The sequence below is a fragment of the Quercus suber genome, unplaced genomic scaffold (genome assembly GCF_002906115.3).
Source record: "Quercus suber isolate HL8 unplaced genomic scaffold, Cork oak 2.0 scaffold_4, whole genome shotgun sequence".
Classification (NCBI taxonomy): domain Eukaryota; kingdom Viridiplantae; phylum Streptophyta; class Magnoliopsida; order Fagales; family Fagaceae; genus Quercus; species Quercus suber.
The window spans coordinates 2,173,379-2,191,453 of record NW_027069470.1 but is presented as its reverse complement, the minus strand read 5'-3'; the positions used below and the strand labels follow the sequence as shown (position 1 = coordinate 2,191,453).

Genomic DNA, 18,075 nt, shown 5'->3' with positions numbered 1-18,075 from the left:
CCCTTTGTGTAAAAATTCTTCAAAAACTATTAGTCATTTGTTGAAAGAATGGGTGGTGGCAAAAGATTTGTAGTTTAAACTTAAGGTTCCCCACGAAATGGTTAGTTCCTTTGCTGATATGAATTTGTTTGATTGGTTGAAAGCTAATTGCCAAAGCAAGGCGTTACATTTTTCTTCTGTGCCGTGGTCATATGTTTTTTCCTTTGCAATTTGGAATTTGTGGAAACATAGAAATGGCATGGTGTTTTATAATAGTATCTTGAATGGAAGCTTACATAGTGTTAGTAAAAATCAAGCTTTGGAATATTACTACTGTGTGGGTAAGATTAGGAGTCAAAAGAATAAGGTGGTTTATAATATTAGGTGGGAAAAACCTCCCTTATGATGGTGTAAATTAAATACTGATGGGTCTTCCTTTGGTAATCCGGGAAGGGTAGGAGGAGGGGGGGTTATAAGAGATAGTGAGAGTAGATGGTTGAGAGGTTTGGTCAGTCTATCGGCTTCACAACCAGCATCATTGCTGAGTTTTGGGCTTTAAGGGATGGTTTGATGCAGGCTGTGCATATAGGGGTGCAGAATCTTGTGGTTGAGTTAGATGCTAAGGTGGTTGTTGAGCTGGTGCAGTCTTACTTTCCTTCTAATGGGTATTATTCCTCCTTGTTGGCTGATTGTAGGTCGCTCCTGGGAAGGTTTTAGCAATATAGAGTGCAACTTGTTTTTAGGGAAGCGAATAGAGTTGCTGATGCTATGGCTAAGTTAGGATGTGTGATACAAGACCATTTTGTATTTTGGGATAATCCCCTATCTGATGTAATTTCAGCTTTTGTGTATTCTGATTCTATTGGGGAAACTGTATGTAGGCTTGCTGCCTCTAACTTAGCCAATTTGGCTTAATTGTTTAATAAGATTTCCTGTTAACCAAAAAAAAAAAAAAAAAAAGCTGGTAGTATAACATATACAACTCAAGTTTAAACCTCTCCTAAGTCCTAACCACGAAATACTATCTTAACAATTGTATACATGGCAAGTTGCAACTACATTATAAATGAGGCTAGTGCTTGAAATTCAAAATACCACCACAACATTGTATACATAGCAACTACTATCACACTCAAAAACACAATTTAAACGTACGTTCTTATTTCCAAAACATCCTCCATAACTTGAAAATTATTTAACTAAAATTGAAAATATAAATGTCCTAAGAGCCAAAAGTCGAAAGAGTGGGAAATTCCAAGAGATTTGAAAACAAAATCTTGTTTTCAAATGATGCATTTTAGGAAAGCTAGTTTTTCTTAGGACGAGAAACCATTTTTAAGAATTGCAGAAAATTCCATATCTTATGAATTTTTTAGGAAGTAGTTTTCAAGAGGAAAAATCCTATGATTTTTCTTAAAATCATTTCCAAGGATGAAATTTTTAGTAAGTAGTTTTCAGTAGAAAAATTCCATGGGTTGGAAAATCATTTTCATGGATGAAAATTCATGGGATTTTAGTAAGTAGATTTCAAGAGGAATATTCCATGTGTTTTGAAAAACCATTTTCAAGGGAAGAATCCTATGGGTTTTTATAAATGGTAATTTTCAAAGGAAAATTTCATTTGTTTTCAGAGAAGCATTTTTCTAAGAGAGAATCCCACGAAGTTTTATAAAATTATTTGTTTTGAAAATAATGGGTTTCATTGGTTTTCTTTGTAAAAACAACTCAGTTTTTGAAAGCAATTTAAGGAAAAAGAAAAAACCAAAACAAAACAAAAACACAATTTTGGTTTCTACATTTTGGAGCACAATCAATTTGGTTCTTACGTTTTGGGAGTGGTCAATTTGGTCCCTACTATTTTCAAGTCACAGTCAACTTAACCCTTACTGTTAGATGACTAACATAATCTACTTAGGTGACAGACGAAATGCACACGTTGCATAAATTAAATTAAGATATAAGTAGTCCTTCCATGTCAACCCTTCCACATCAGCTTCCACTACTATTAATCCCATGTAACTCTCACATGACCCAATTATCATCAACACTCTCATTCACTATCAAACACGATTGAATTCAAAATACCCAAATTAGAATTGCAAATCCCTAACTCACGATGAACACAAACTCCTTCTTCTTCATAGCCACCTCTCTTCTTGCCTAATCCCCACAATCAAAATCTCTTCTCACTAAATCCCCACATCTCTTCTTGCCTAATCTATTTTAGGCATGAAGATTCATTCTTATCTTTTTAAAGTATACTAATATTAGAAAATTGCTACAAAAAGGCCCAAAAAAATTCTTTTAGTTTTTTAAAAATTTGGATACTTAAATTTAGGAATGTTCAATATAGAATTATTTGTTACGTGAACAAATAACAACAATCCAATGGAGTTAGTTTGGAATTTAGTAAAAAACCATGACAATACATTCCAATGGAAAAGTAAAAACAAGGCACTTACAAAATTATCAATAATTGGAAAATTGTTTAATTAAAATTCAAAATATAAATGCACTAAGAACTAATAACAAGAGTCTTGTAACTTAACTAGTTAACACATTCTCATGTTTCCAAAACACCCTGGGTTCAAATCCCCCACCGTTAATGGCATTTGGGTTTTGTAAACCCTTGGACTTTGAGTGCTTTTAAACCTTGGGCTCCAAGCAAACGTGTGTTCTTATTTTCAAAAAATTTATAAAATTATCCATATTTTGAAAATTATTTAACTAAAATTGAAAATATAAATGCCTTGAGAGCCAAAAGTCTAAAGAGTGGGAAATTCCAAGAGATTTGAAAACAAAATCTTTTTTTTTCAAATGATGTTTTTTTGGAAAGCCAATTTTTGTAATGATGGGAAACCATTTTTAAGAAACGCAGAAAATTCTGCATCTTATGGAGATTTTAGAAAGTAACTTCAAGAGGAAAAATCCCATGTTTTTTTCTTAAAATCATACTTTAAGGATGAAAATTGCATAGGTTTTTACAAAGTAGTTTTCAATAGAAAAATTCCATGGGTTTTTTTGGAAAATCATTTTCAAGGATGAAAATTTCATAGGTTTTTAGAAACTAGTTATCAAGAGGAATATTCCATGTGTTTTGGAAACCCATTTTCAAGAGGAAGACTCCTACGGGATTTTAAAAAAGGTGTTTTTCAAAGGGAAATTCCATATGTTTTTGGAGAAGCATTTTTCTAAGAATGGAAAATCCCACAAAGTTTTAGAAAATTATTTATTTTGAAAATAATGGGTTTCATTGGTTTTCTTTGGAAAAACTACTCACTTTTTGAAAGCACTTTTAGGAAAAAAATATATGGAAGTGTGGTTTATCCTGAAAACAATTTAGAAAACAAGCTTAAAAGTATGAATTATTTTGAAAATAAGGTTTATTTTGGGAAACAACTTAAAAATATTTTCTCCAAGTCTTATTGGATCAAGCCTTATTAATACGTGCTAGTAGGAATTCACATCACTAACTAAAATATATTACAAGTTTATATTACAATGAAAGTAAATTCAATTCAAGCAATTAAGGTCATAGGGTAAAATTAACTACACACGTATCCTCACAAGTTTATATAACTAATCTCATCATCCACGCAAACACTGGTGGCTCTGCTCCTTGAATTTGAGGGTGGTCACTTAAAAAAATTTTAAACATGCAAAAGAAAAAAAAAAATTAATATAAATAATTGTTTTAAACTAATATGTTCTGTGACCTCCCTAACTTGAAAAAAAAATGTATATATATACTTTTAAAAAATATATTATATACTAAATTAACCTTTTTAACCAACTTAATAAAAATATTGAACACCTTTACTTGAGAAGCATAAGAATTTAAGTTCAATAAATATAAAAATAATACATCCACAACATATTTACAATAATTTCACAATAAACCATATGTGGTAAGCTGTTATTTGTTAAATTATGTTATTAGCAACGCGATGTGTTATATCATGTTGTGTATGCTAGAGTGGATACGGAAGGTGAAGCATAAAATAGGAACACTAAGAACACGAGAATTATGTCAAAGCCAACAAAAGTCAACGGATTTGGCAAAGTCAATGGTTAGTGCTCACGGGTCAGATTCGAGTGGTTCAGGTCGGGTCGGTCTGAGTCAACGTCAGCTAGGTGACGTGGTGCTGACGAGGCAACACTGCTGACGTGGCCTTTTGCTGATGTCATGGATGATGTCATCACATATTTTGGCACGTGGCTGGTGCGTGGGACGTCCACTGGCGCGTGGAGGAGAAGCCAGTTACCCAGGCGGTGCGTGGAGGCGCGTGCTTAAGCGGTTGAAAGCCAAATTTCTTTCATAGGCAGATCGGTGGTCTACATGGCCGATAGGGCGGCACGTGTGACCGATGGATGAGCTACACATGGGGAAATCGTGGTAGTACGTGGAAGGAGGAGTTGTAGCCGTTGTCCGCACGTGGCAGCGAGTGCATTGTCTAAAGGTGACCAGAGTTCTGGGATTTCCACACGGAAGGCCGAGGAGCATGGCTGTGTAGTTGGTTTCTCGAAAGGAAGTCTTGTTTTGCACAAATTTGAGATTGATGTCATGGGTTTGCTTGAGTTTGTGGACCTTGGACATAGCATTGAGCCATAGTGGCTGCAAGATGCTGTGGAGTCCAGATCCAGCAGAGAAGCATGTGTGACTTCTGATGGTGGTGTGCATGTGATATTCTTCTTTGCTTGCTAGAGATGTTCTATTTGATGCCAAGAACGAAACTTGGCTTTAATACCATGTTAAATTATGTTATTAGTAACGCGATGCATTATATCATGTTGTGTATGCTAGAGTGGATATGGAAGGTGAAACATAAAATAGGAACACTAAGAACACGAAGGTTACGTGGTTCAGCCTTGACGACTTACATCCACGCGTGGAAGAATCCCTTAAGGGCTATATCTTTATTATGTAAGAGTGTAGTACAATAACTTGTGTTATAATAAACCCTAACATGAGTATATATAGGCGACTAAACCCTAGACTACTAGTACAAGCAGGAATGGGTTTGGGCCTATTATATTGGGCTAATATGTCTAATATATATCTCTAATATTATTAATTCTAATTCGGGTTCAATATTGACATATTTTACCCAACAATAATAGACTAACAACTTGCTGCATAAAATTTGTTATGAAATTGTTGTGACTAGTTTATTATTCTCATATCAGTATTTTCAATTTGTACTTTACTTTTTATTAGTCTTTTTTTTTTTTTTTCTTATTCTCTTTGGTAGTACAAAAGAATTGTAATATTTCATGTATTTGCGTTTTTTTTTTTTGTGACGTTAATATATTCATATTGTCTTTTTATTAAATTTTAAATAATTTAAGTTTCTTAGTGACCACCCTAAAAAAAATTCATAGAGCTGTCACTTCATGCAAACCCATTAATTCCATTATATATGTCCATTTATATATATATATATAATCTATAAATTTATGTTGAGAGATTTTTTTTTTTTAATTTTTAAAATCACAATAAACTTATAAAATTAGCAACACTTCATTTTTTAATCAAGAACCACATATATTATGTAGTTAACTTCAATAAACACTTTAATATAACCTTTAACAACCATTTAATTGTTATCACCTTTGATGCAAGCTTTAATAGCTACAATATTTTTGTAAAGTGTGAAATGCTTTTATTATTATTATTATTAGATTCTCAAAATAAATTTATTATTCTTATTATTATTATTCTTATTGCTGCTACTACTACTACTTTTATTATGTAATGCCTCAACTACATTATCTATTAGGTGCTTGCTTTTTTACTTTTATCAATTCTCATGAGAAATTTTTATTTCTCTTTCTAACCTACCAAATAAATGTTTATACATATTTTTTATATAAAGATAAATAACATATGTTATACTTATGTACAAATAAATAATGTGTAATTAGCTTTTTAGTCCCTACATTTTTGGATACTTTTAATCTAGTCCTCAGGTTTATATAACTTCATTTAATCCTTATATTTATAAATTTACTATTATTTGGGTCCTTAAGTGATTGTATGATAAGAATTAAAATGAAAATTAATTTAAAAATATATTGACCAAATTGAAAATATCGCCAAAATATAGGGACCAAAAGGTAATTTATCCCCAAATAATAGTCATTGCCTTTTTGGTTGGCTTCACGGCTGATTTGTTCCTGAAAAAATGACTTGCTCGGAAAACAATCATGACGAATTTCATTGTGTTATTTTCATTTTTAGTTGTTCACCCTCCATTAAAGAATAAAGACAACTTACACAATTTGTAATATTAAGAATGTATGACATGGCTTATACTCTAGGAATGAAAAATGCTAATTGGTTAAATAATTCTTAACTATATCCCTTCAAACTATAACAAGTGCCATTAATGTCAACATGTGCAACAAGACCAGAAGCAGAATAACACTGGACAACTAAACATATCTTAAATTCCTTTCTGAACTTTCTCTTCAATGCATTGTAAAAGTGGCTCATCCTTTTTGATTTATTTTGTAATAGGGGAAGACCTAGATATTTAGGTTGTACAGATGAGCAATGGTTGCCTTTATTACATGGAAATTAAAATTTATAAAAATACAATTATAATTTATAAAACAAACAATCAACTCAGTAAAACATTAGCAAAATACAAATACAATAATTACACATTAAATACTCCACAACTCTCTCGTATCCTCATAAACAAATAATCCAACACATTTGATAGTGTAATTTTAATTTTTTCTTCATCTGTCTATCGTGTTCACCCAATGGCAACATTATTTCTGTGGAAGAAGTTCTTTCCAAATTTTGAGAAAAATAGTTGAAGTACTGCAGGTCATCAGCACCTACCAATTAGCAAGATGCTCACTAAAAAAGATAAAAGGCCCTCAGGCCAGCACCCCTAGAAGCCGAGAAGTTTCAAAATAGACAATGATAGCTGCTCCTGAATCTGGGTCACAATGGGAGGAAGTCCTCTCCAAGGTTCCCAAGTGATCTCCACATTTGATATACACATTTTTCCATTGAATTTTCACGATTTGGTATGTTTTACGATTTTGGATTGAAATTTTATGATTTTGTACATTGAACGAATTCAAATTTTTCAAAAAATCCAAATGATTTGTACATCTATTGTACACAAATTTCCATTTAATTTTCATAATTTTGTACGTTATCTTCAATAATTTATTATCTGTTTCACAAATAGTTGGACCATTGGTGATGTCTCTATATTAGGTATTTTCAATCATCAAAATCATAGAAATATACCTATATTTACCAAGAGATGCTAAAAGCAAAATAAAAATATGAAAATATTAACTAAGATATTCTGGGGACAGGAAGAGGTTGAACGTAGACATGGGTTATTACGTAAAATTTCAAAATAAATTAAATTATAGAAATTTAGATTTATTAATCATTTTACCATATTCAATTACTTTAAGTGCAAGTTCTATAAACATATGTTTCATTATATGTTTGTTTTCTATGTTTATTCATATTTTGTTGTATATTACACAAATGTTTTGCAATGACTATTGATAATATAAAAATTGCATATTCATCTCATAAAAATATATTTTCCCTTAAAAAAAATACATGTATTGTTAATAAAAGCCAAAGTTTAGCAAATTTTCAATATATACAAAGGGTGTCAATTTCATATATGAGACATTACTAGTTTGGTCTAGGGAACGATATATTTTAGGTACTAACTAATACTGATGTACCATTTCGAAATTACCGCTATATATAAATATATATATATATATATAATTTGGATTTGGTCTAAACTTAAACTTTTTTTTTTTTTCAACTTGTACAATTTGATTTTTTATGCAATTATATAATTTCTTTCAACTGTTTCTATTTTCAACTCAGACCTAATTTCTTCCAAATTTTGACTTCCATTTTTTTTTTTTGGGTCCTCAAGTTTAGCAAATTGATTCCAAATATGTCTAATTAATTAATATATTTCGTCAATTTTTTCTTATTTTGCAAGGAATCAATAAATGCTTGGACGAAGATTAGATTCAGTACATGCAATCTTACCATAAATCCTACTTTTAGCCAATAGGATTATGACGTACACATCACCTAATTTAAATTGGACTGAAAATAGGCCAATCAGAATTAAGAGATCATAACAACCTATGGTCAGAATCTGATTTATGCAAATAAACCTTATCGTTAAAACTTGTTTATTTGATATCTTTTAATATGGTGGTTCGATTAATGTTCATGAGTTGTTGGTTTGATCGTTATGACTTCAAGATTTGTTTTATGAAAAGTATTTGGGGGATTAAATGGCCAAAATTATAGTCCTGCCTCAAAGACATGCAATGGTGATGACAAGCAATGCAAATCAAGTTAGGTCAAATGAGAGTTGCAAAATGGGCATCTATAGTAGTTTGGTTGATTTTTTGGGGGTTGAAAGATTACTTATGGTTATGCGTTGAAAGTTTGCTTGAGTTTGTGAGTGTGAGAGAGTTACTGGGTGTATTGGGACTTTGGGTTTGTGAGTTCATATTGGTGAGTTTTGTGAGTGTTGTTTATATAAGTTACAAGTGTTTATTAATGTCATTGTAATCCATATCGTTGATGTTGGATATTTTTGTTGGCATTGTTTATGGACATAGGCATGGAGTTGGCCGAACCACATTAAATATAGTTATCTCGTGTAAATATTTTATTTTCTTGTCCACGTAAATTGCTTTTGGTAGCCCTAAATCACAAAAATTGATGTTAGACCTTCTAATGTTGGTTTGATTGTTATGACCTCAAGATTTGTTTTATGAAAAGTATTTGGGATATTAAATGGCCAAAATTATAGTCCTGCCTCAGAGACATGCAATGGTGATGACAAGAAATGCAAATCGAGTTAGGTCAAATGATTGTTGCAAAATGGGCGTCTACGGTAGTTTGGTTGATTTTTTGGGGGTTGAAAGATTACTTGTGGTTATGTGTGGAAAGTTTGCTTGAGTTTGTGAGTGTGAGAGAGTTAATGGATGTATTGGGACTTTGGGTTTGTGGGTTCATATTGGTGAGTTTTGTGAGTGTTGTTTATATAAGTTATAAGTGTTTATTAATGTCGTTATAATTCATATCGTTGATGTTGGATATTTTTGTTGCCGTTGTCTATGGACGTAGGCATGGAGTTGGCCGAACCACATTAAATATAGTTATCTCATGTAAATGTTTTATTTTCTTGTCCATGTGAATGTGCTTTTGGTAGCCCTAAATCACAAAAATTGATGTTAGACCTTCTAATGTTGCATAACAATTGGTATCAAAGCTCAAGGTCAAATCTTGGTATAGTTCAAGAGAAGATTATGCCTAGTGCACTTTTGACATTGGTTTAATGTAGACCTTAGCACAAGTTTGGCCTTCGATGTAAAATTGTGAGTGTGAGGGATTTATTGGGTGTATTGGGGTTTTGGATTTTTGAGTTTATGTTTGTGAGTGTTTTTGGTGTGAATTGTGAGTATTAATTAATATCGTTGTAATCCATATCATTGATAGAGTATATTTTGGTTGGCATTGTTTGTGGACATAGGCATGGAGTTAGCCGAACCACGTTAAATATTGTTGCCTTGCGTGGTTGTTTTATTTTCTTGTCCATATGAATGCGCTTCCACTACCCCCAAATCACAATAATTGATGCTAGAACTTCTGCTGTTCCACAACAAAACAGAGGCTTAAAAGTATGAATGATTTTGAAAACAAGGTTTATTTTAGGAAACAACTTGAAAATATTTTCTTTAACTGCCATTAGATCTAGCCTTTGGTAATTGAATAGATATGGACATTGAGGTATGAAAAAAATTGTATTTGTGAAAAGGGGGGCTGGATTTCTCTTTTAAAGTGTGCTCTTTGGTGTTTGCCAACCTACTTTACTCCTCTCTTTGATATTATTTTGACTTATTGTTGCCCACTCTCATTGAAACGTTTAGGCATACTGAGTGAAGATGTTACCCTCCCAAAAAGTATTATCAGATTCAACAGATTACTTTGGCTTGAATTTCAAAATTCCTATTTCCTTCAGGAAATTTCAAAGATTCCAAAAACTATAAGAGGAGTAAATGCATCAAATTGCTTTTCTTTGAATTCAGAATCATTAACCAAAATATTGCTTCAGGTATCTTTTTCTTAAATTTATGAATAACAATTTTGGTTACCTTCTCAAATTTGTTGCTACATTTGTCGAACTTTAATTTTTAAAATTCTAATTGCATGCAGTTTGGAAGAATTTTAGGGCTTCCACAAATTATGGCATGTTTAGGTGTGAGAGACGATATATTATTGGATTCACAGTCATCTAGCAAACTATGGAAACAAACTGATCTTTCTTCCTGGGTCCCCTGCCACAAGTTCTTTGAATTTAAATTAGAGTTTTGTAAAAGTCAATATTGGTTACGAGATTATTATGATGATGACACTCCGTGTGATTGTCACATTATAATACCAAGAAATAAGATACCAAAATGGTTCAACCATGAAAGCGTTGAAAGTTCCATATCATTGTGGGTTGGTTTAGAATTGCCAACATTTACTCTTTGTGTTGCTTTTTGTCTAGCGGATGAAGATGAATATGTTCTTGTAGTGTATTGTTGACATTTTCATCAATGGTCATAAACAAATGCTCGAAAAGAAATTCTTTTTTGAAATGCATTGTGATCATCAGTGGTTTTATGGTGCATCTCATAGGCTGTTGCAAGAGGACGTTGGAAACTTGATTCAAGGAGATCGGAATCATATTTAAATTTCATGTAAAATATCTTGTTGGACTAGTGAAACAGGTAGAGAAATAGCTCCTACCATTGCAAGCATGGGCGTCCATGTGAAATGTATTTGTGGTATTCATAATTCTGTTATCAGCCATGAAAACCATGATGAACTAGTCCAACAAAGAGGCAATCGAATTTCAAAGAGAGTTGTGCACCAGCAGCTCAAACCATTTCTTCCTCGACCTTGCCGTTTTATCCTGCGCAGATTTTACCATTCTCGATGCCCATCCCGGAGTACTTCTAGTCAACCATTACTAAAAGAACGAAGAATCAGCAACAAGAGAAAGAGGCCCTTAGTCGCAAGGAGTAGCAATTGTTTGTATGGAGCTCAAGACCAAAGTGACTACTGAAAAGAGAACAAGAACGAAGAAAATGAGAACCTCTTGATAAAAATTTTGAATTAAGAAATATCCCAAGGTAAAATTATGAGTACTCCCAAGCATTCACATTTACATTAGAGGTTCTATTTTAGCAAATTAAAAAATTATTTTAGTTTTCAAACAAAATAACATCTATAGGCTATAGCTTTATCCGGATTGCTATACTTAAAATTTTTTAGCAACCCACTACAGTATACTGTTATAGATAGCAGCTATTGTCGAAACTACTTAAAAATAAACTTCAATTTTTTTATCCAACTCCCTCTCTCTCATCCATCAATAAAATATTCACTCATTTCTCACAAAGAATAAAAATAAATAAATAAATAATATTTAAATGAAATAATAAAATAATATAGTATGAGATGTAAAGTATATTGTAAAGTGTAGGGATGAAGCAGGACTTAGAGTTAGGGCTTGGGGGCAGAAGTATAAATAAATAAAAAAATTATTATGAAATTTTAAATAAGTATCCATTCAGTATTAACAAATCTTTAACAAAAACAAAGACACCAATTATTGTTTCTTAATATATTACAATGCAATCATTTATGAAAAAGGAACTCAGAGTGCGTCTTGGATGTGTTTCTATTGTTGGGTAAAGGTAAATTAATTGACTGGACTTTTTTTTTTTTTTTTTTTGGCTTTGCCATTGGTAATTTTTGTTGTTGTGCTAATTTTAGGCTTGTTAATTTTGTTTTAAATATTAGATCCATAGGTGTTTTTATGGCCTTTAAAGAGATCAATGATATTGTTAAGGGGGAGGGAAATGTAATTTAATTTATCTAAATTGCTAAAATTAGTACCTATATATCCTAGTTTTTTTTTTTGAAAAAAGTTGGGGGGTCCATGAATAGCTACATCCATGGTAAAATAAGTTGTTAATAAAAATAAAGTAACTTTTAGAGTTACTAAAACCTAAATATTTAGCACCACCAATGTGAACATATTCAAAATTTCATCAAAAACTTTTGCAAGTTGTTGAAAATATTGGCAATTCAAAATACTGGAGCAACAACTATGAGCCTATCACTAGAGCTGGATGAGTGTAATTTCAATAGACTATTTTATAATTTCAACTAGGACAAAGTTTAGTTTCAAACTGGTTTGAAGTTTTCTTTNGTTCACTAGGGAACCGAACAATGTTGAAATCCCCTATGTAACACCATGGAACTTCCCAAAGTTGCTGAATTCCAATCAACTCATCCCACAACTGCCCCCTCAAGTTATTATCATTCGGGCCATAAACCCCAGAGCAAGCCCAAATAAAACCATCCCCCAAACCCTGCCATCGAACTGATACAGAAAAATCACCCACCATTATCTCCAGCTTTTCTAAATATTCTATCACACCCCTTCAAGTGTAGACCAAGACTAACCCTTAATAAGTGGGACTCGACACATGAGATTTTTAAATTTTTAAATGGGAGGTAGAGCAAAGACACAATTCAAACTTTTCAAAACCACTTTGCTCTAATACCATGATTTTTTTTTTTTTAATATATAAGTAATAAAGATTTATTGATATATAAAAAAATATAATAAAAAAAAAAAAAAAAAAAAAAAAAAAAAAAAAAAAAAAAAAAAAAAAAAAAAAAAAAAAAAAAAAAACCTTTCTGCTTAGGGTTGTTTGCAACTTCGCATTAGAGCTCGTTCCTAGGCCCTTTCTTCCTTTTATAACTTTTCAGATATTGAACTAACAATTTTCCCCCCTTTGTTTTGATGTCTATTCTCTCTTCATGTGCAAACTTGCAGCGCAATACTTTCTTGTTCACATCCATTTCTGCGAAAAATTCTACATGTCTAGTGCAAGCAAAGCCCAATTATTTTTGGGCCAATTACTTATATTTTGTAATTTTTTTTTGGACAAATTACAATCTACTCCCCTATGGTTTAGCTGAGATTTAAGTTGCCAACCTGTGATTTGAAATTTGACACTTTACCTATCTAAAATTAGTTTAATTAAATTTTTATAACCCACCTCTGTTAAAAACAGAGCTACATATGTAATTTTGCTCTATTTTTATGTCTCTCTTCTCCAAACACACAAAAACTATAAAAATGCAAAATCAAATAAGATCAAAAACTATCCATCAAACACTTGCATAATGAAATTTCAAACTACATGCAATTTAAATTTTAGTTAAATCTCATGTAGATAAAATGTCAAATTTTTAACAACAATAAACAATTTCAATTTCAGTCAAATTACATGCAAGTAAATTGTAATTTACTCTATTTTTTATCTTTTATACATGGCTCAAGCCCATGTAACCTTGACGGGCATTTGAGGGAGTGTGGTTAGTGTGGTTTGGAGGATAGAATTGAGCAAATCAGAATTGAGCTAAGTGGGCTGGGCCACTTGCAAAATCTAAAGGTCCATAAAGGAAGTCATGTGCTGTTTACTTTCATACAAATGGAACTCCGTCACTCCGTTCTATGTTGCTGAAGTCATGGCTGGACCCATTTTCAGCCCACAAAAGCAAGTCGTTGCATTTATTGACTTCTTACGAGCTCCTTTCTTTACCTAAGCTAAAAACAAACATGAAGCTTACCTCTTCTTTTACAACATAGCAGAAAATTGCTTCAATCCTATTTCAAATTTGGACCCTAGGAATGTCCCAAAGCTGATATAAAGCCTCTTCATCAAGTCTAGAATTAAGAATTTTCATTATTCCTTCAACTACCATACTTATTTCACTCAAACTTCCTTACTTAAGAGCAACATATATTAAGGGTTTGGTGTGAACGTAGCAGCACAATAGAGTCCTCTCTCTTTCCCTTACTACATCTCTTAAATTCCCCATCATGTTGTATGTACAAAAATATTTAGATATAATGCATTATTCATGTTTTTCCATCATTTTGTTGTCTAGCACTTTTAGGCTTTCTTTGTGATGCACCATTAGCCTTTACTCCAAGAGTATTGTGAATTTTGGGCTTGACCGTCCTTAAAGTTTTTACATTTATTGAACCCAATGGGCATTTGGGATAACTTTCCTTTTGTTTGTCCCTTCACAAATCGACCCCAACATAGGCATTTATACTATCTTCTTTCTGTTGAGTTTTAATGTTAAAGTTTCTATCTTTGCAGGCTAGGGACTTGGAATCTTTTTCTAAAGGGCTCACTGGAAGGCAGTTTTATTGGCTTGATTCAATCAATGAAGATACAAAAAGAGGGAAAGAGACAAACATTTGTGCAGTTTGTGATTCTTCTTCTATCCACTCAATATTTATGTTTGTACATCTTATTAATGTTGAGAAATTAAAGTTGCTATTAACCATGTGTATTGAGACTCTAAATTACATAGCAGAAGATAGTTATTATTGTTTATTTAAGTTCTGTACGTATGATTTTTTATGATGAAATTCATTTGAGGGGCATCAAATTATGTTTGGTTCTTTCATGTTCATTTTTATCTCTAAAGAACCCCTCATCACACCAGACCACCACTTCATGACTATTAGACTCCCACAAGATCCACAGCATCAAACAAGTCGTTTACTCCATAATTCTCATTCAAAGAGAATTTCAAGGTGAGCTTTCATCTCTCTTGATTTCATATATTCTTGCCTAGCACTTGTTTAAAACTTTATTCCATGACTGACAGAAAATTAGAACCTCTTGATCAAAAACTAAAGAAGGTCCGATTATGATATTGAAACAATTTTCTTTCGAGTCATTGGAGAAGGATTGGCAAGTCTTCTAGGCTGTAAGATAGAATCTCTTTCTGCCATATTAAATTTGTAGATGCTATTAGGATCTTTATCTTGGCAATTTGGAATTTGGTGATTTTACAAATGTGGACATTGAGGTATGAAAAAATTGTATTTGTCAAAAGGGGGGCAGGATTTCTCTTTTAAAGAGTGCTCTTTGGTGTTTGCCAACCTATTTTACGCCTCTCTTTGATATGCTGACATAAGCTTGGAAGAGGAAATGCACTATCTCGGATGCACTTTTTGTCTTCCCAAACAATACCCTTTGAAATGTTATTATTATTATATTAAGGTATTTTAAATGTTATTGTTAGGAAGCTTTAGTTATTTTTTTGTGCACATGTTTTTGTAATCATGTTAGCTACTCAGTGATAAGAGTTTTTTTTTTTTTTGGTTTAGTTCATAATTATCTAGAAAGATGCTTGTCAGAAATTTTGGGTTGGTTACTTGATGACAAAGGCGGTGGAAGGCTTGTATATGAAAAAATATGTGCTTAAGTTCCATGCATTAAATCAAGATGTAGTTGTTTTGCTTCTTCTGGAAGTTGAATATTAATCTAGATCTTTTGCAATCTCAATGTGAGTTGCTCTTCTTTCTTAGTCCTTGTAGTTTGATATTAGGCTATACAAAATATAAATTAAAGGTGGGTATTTTTGGATGCTAATGACCTTTGTTTATCTGCATCCAGATTGACTGGAATTTACATTTTGACTAAGTTATTGTGGGTTTTGTGCAGTTCTCATTATCATGGTGTTTATGAAACATCAAGAATGTGTCAGATTTTGCTGCAGGGCAGGCAAGGCTTATTAGCAGACCACTTATCATAAAGCGAAAAGACAAAATGGCTTGTTTTCACATGATGAGATCATAAGAGGTACCTATGAAATAATGTTGGTGCTCCTTGCATCACGGCAGCAATGAAAAGGTCTAGAAAAGTAATTACACCAATTTGTGGACTTAATTCAAGGATGTAAAGAGTCTTCTTGGTCAAAATGGATTTTCTTGGGATGATACTAAACAAATGGTTGTGGCAAGTGATAAATACACTAGTTTTTTGTTCACTTTTTGATTTGATCTCTTCCTTTGGGGTGATAGTGAACTGACATAATATACATGCAGGATCACCTGGAGGTGCAGTTGTACAGGAATAAAGACTCGATGAACTTCGACGAATTGTACTTGATACATGCACTTACAACATCAGATGGAAGATACTGCTGAACAAGTCATGATATAGACTTTGATGTTGACATTCAAGGAGTGAAAATGGGTGAGTTTTTATATCTTCTCATGGATCTTCAGAGATGTTGCATTTGTCATTTGCATTTTAATGTATGCTACTGGTACTGTGCTTATATTGAGCCTGTTTTCAGTAGTGATCATTTTGTTGACACCACAACATTGTATACATGGCAACTGTCTTTACCCTAAAACAAGTCAGAATTTAAAAATGATCTTGATGTGTCAATTTGAAATCATGACCTAACTTCAAATTCCCCTGCAGGTGTGAGAGCTCGAAATCCTTTGTAGGGACGATTAGGTAGATTCTTTAGATCCAGTTTATCTATTTACAGGCCAGAGAGGCAACACCCATAATTGTAAACGACCATTGAAATGTGTGAAATAATACATGGAAGCGCTCTAACCCCATCACAAGCACAAAAGTTCCAAACATATATGGAGGGGGCTTTGTCTCTTGGAATCTGTCCAATTGACCATGAGCAGGTCTGCAGAAACACACTAACTATACATAATCAAATTCCAACAAAAGAAACATCATAAAAAAAAAATGCATCTTCAATCCTTAGCCTAGGATTTTTTATGCAAGAATTTTAAAAATTCAATTATGAACAGGGTTTTCTGCTCAATAGTTGTTTGTGAATCCCTTTTTCTGCTCTTCTGAGTGTAAGGGTTGCTGGTGTATCTTTGGGCCTGCAGCTCATTGCAGCTAGTGAGTTTTTGGGTTGTATGTTGTGTAAATGAGCTGTTTGTGTCTTGTTTCTGTCTAATAAAAATTCTCATTCATATAATAATAATAATAAGAAGAAGAAGAAGAAGAAACTGGGAATTTTATGGATGCAAACAGACGATACCATTTATTAGAAATGTAACTAGTCATCTAAGCAGCATCATTTACTCAGAGTATTGAGTTTTCAAAATCACACCCCCAGCTCCGGTTTGGAATGATTCTCAAAAAAAGGGGGAAAAAAAAGCTCCCATTGGGAAAGCGCACTTTTCTTTTTATACCATTTTTTGAAAGCGCACTTAATTCAGCTGGCTAATAAAAGAACCGCGTTTTGAGAAGCTTATCAAACGCACAGTGATATTTGGTACAAAAGCACTTAAAATAAGAGTGACCAATGGGCTCTTCATCCTTAGTCAAACACCACAAAAGAAGACCAAGACCAAGACCAAGACCAAGACAGGAAACAAGCAATAACACAAGTAACAAGAAGACTAGACACACACAGTGAAGACTACCAGAACCAGCAAAAGGAGCAACCTCGAAAACCACCAACATCAAGCACAGCAACAACGGAGACCAGCATCAACAATTAAAAAAACCCCCCACAGCAACAAGAGAATCAAAACAAAAATCTCAGAGGAACAAAGGTAACAGAACACTACCCAAAACATTTTCCATTTTCTTGCTCCAATCCATTGGATACACAGTATATTCGTATAAAGGTAGAACCGAGAGAGTTTTGTTTTGTTTTTGTTTTTTTGTTTTTTGTTTTTTGTTTTTTATTTTATTTTGTTTTATTTTTATGAAGAGAGAGAGTTTTGTTTGTTAAAATATGAATAAACCGAGAGAGTTCAAGAAGGGTACCGGGTACGGGCATAAATAAGTTTTTTTTTTTTTTTTTAGAAAAAAATAATATGGACATACATAATTATTAAAACACTGATTGTATCGTGAATATTTTTTTTTTTTTAATTTTTATATGCTACTTGGAAGAAGACCTGAACCTAGGTGTAATTCTCAAGCCCAGTGAGATTCAAATGATGGAGGCAACTCTCTTAATAGCAGTCCCAATAAAGTTAGATACTTTAAACCATCCATTTCATGGGAATATCAGGGAACTTTCAAGCCTTTTGCACATATAAAATTTAAATGTTTAAGAGATTTCATCATGAGGAGCTTGGAAGAATTCGAAGTTAGTGCAGTAAAGTCCCACTTTTCAAGCTTATCAAGACATCCAACAGA

At 32.6% G+C, this 18,075-nt stretch overlaps 1 long non-coding RNA gene across 3 annotated transcripts; it reads left to right on the top strand.

The window, feature by feature from the left end:
• The first annotated feature begins 13,700 nt into the window (after nucleotides 1–13,700).
• On the top strand, nucleotides 13,701–17,783 carry LOC136066533 (uncharacterized). Of its 3 annotated transcripts, none has more exons than XR_010628032.1 (5): nucleotides 13,701–13,963; nucleotides 14,245–14,285; nucleotides 14,338–14,687; nucleotides 15,604–15,741; nucleotides 15,987–17,783. It is a non-coding gene; the product is annotated as an uncharacterized LOC136066533 (long non-coding RNA). The 3 variants fall into 3 exon arrangements; XR_010628031.1 differs by having other exon boundaries at nucleotides 14,338–15,741; nucleotides 15,987–16,137; nucleotides 16,372–17,783; XR_010628030.1 differs by having other exon boundaries at nucleotides 14,338–15,741.
• The last annotated feature ends 292 nt before the right edge of the window (nucleotides 17,784–18,075 follow it).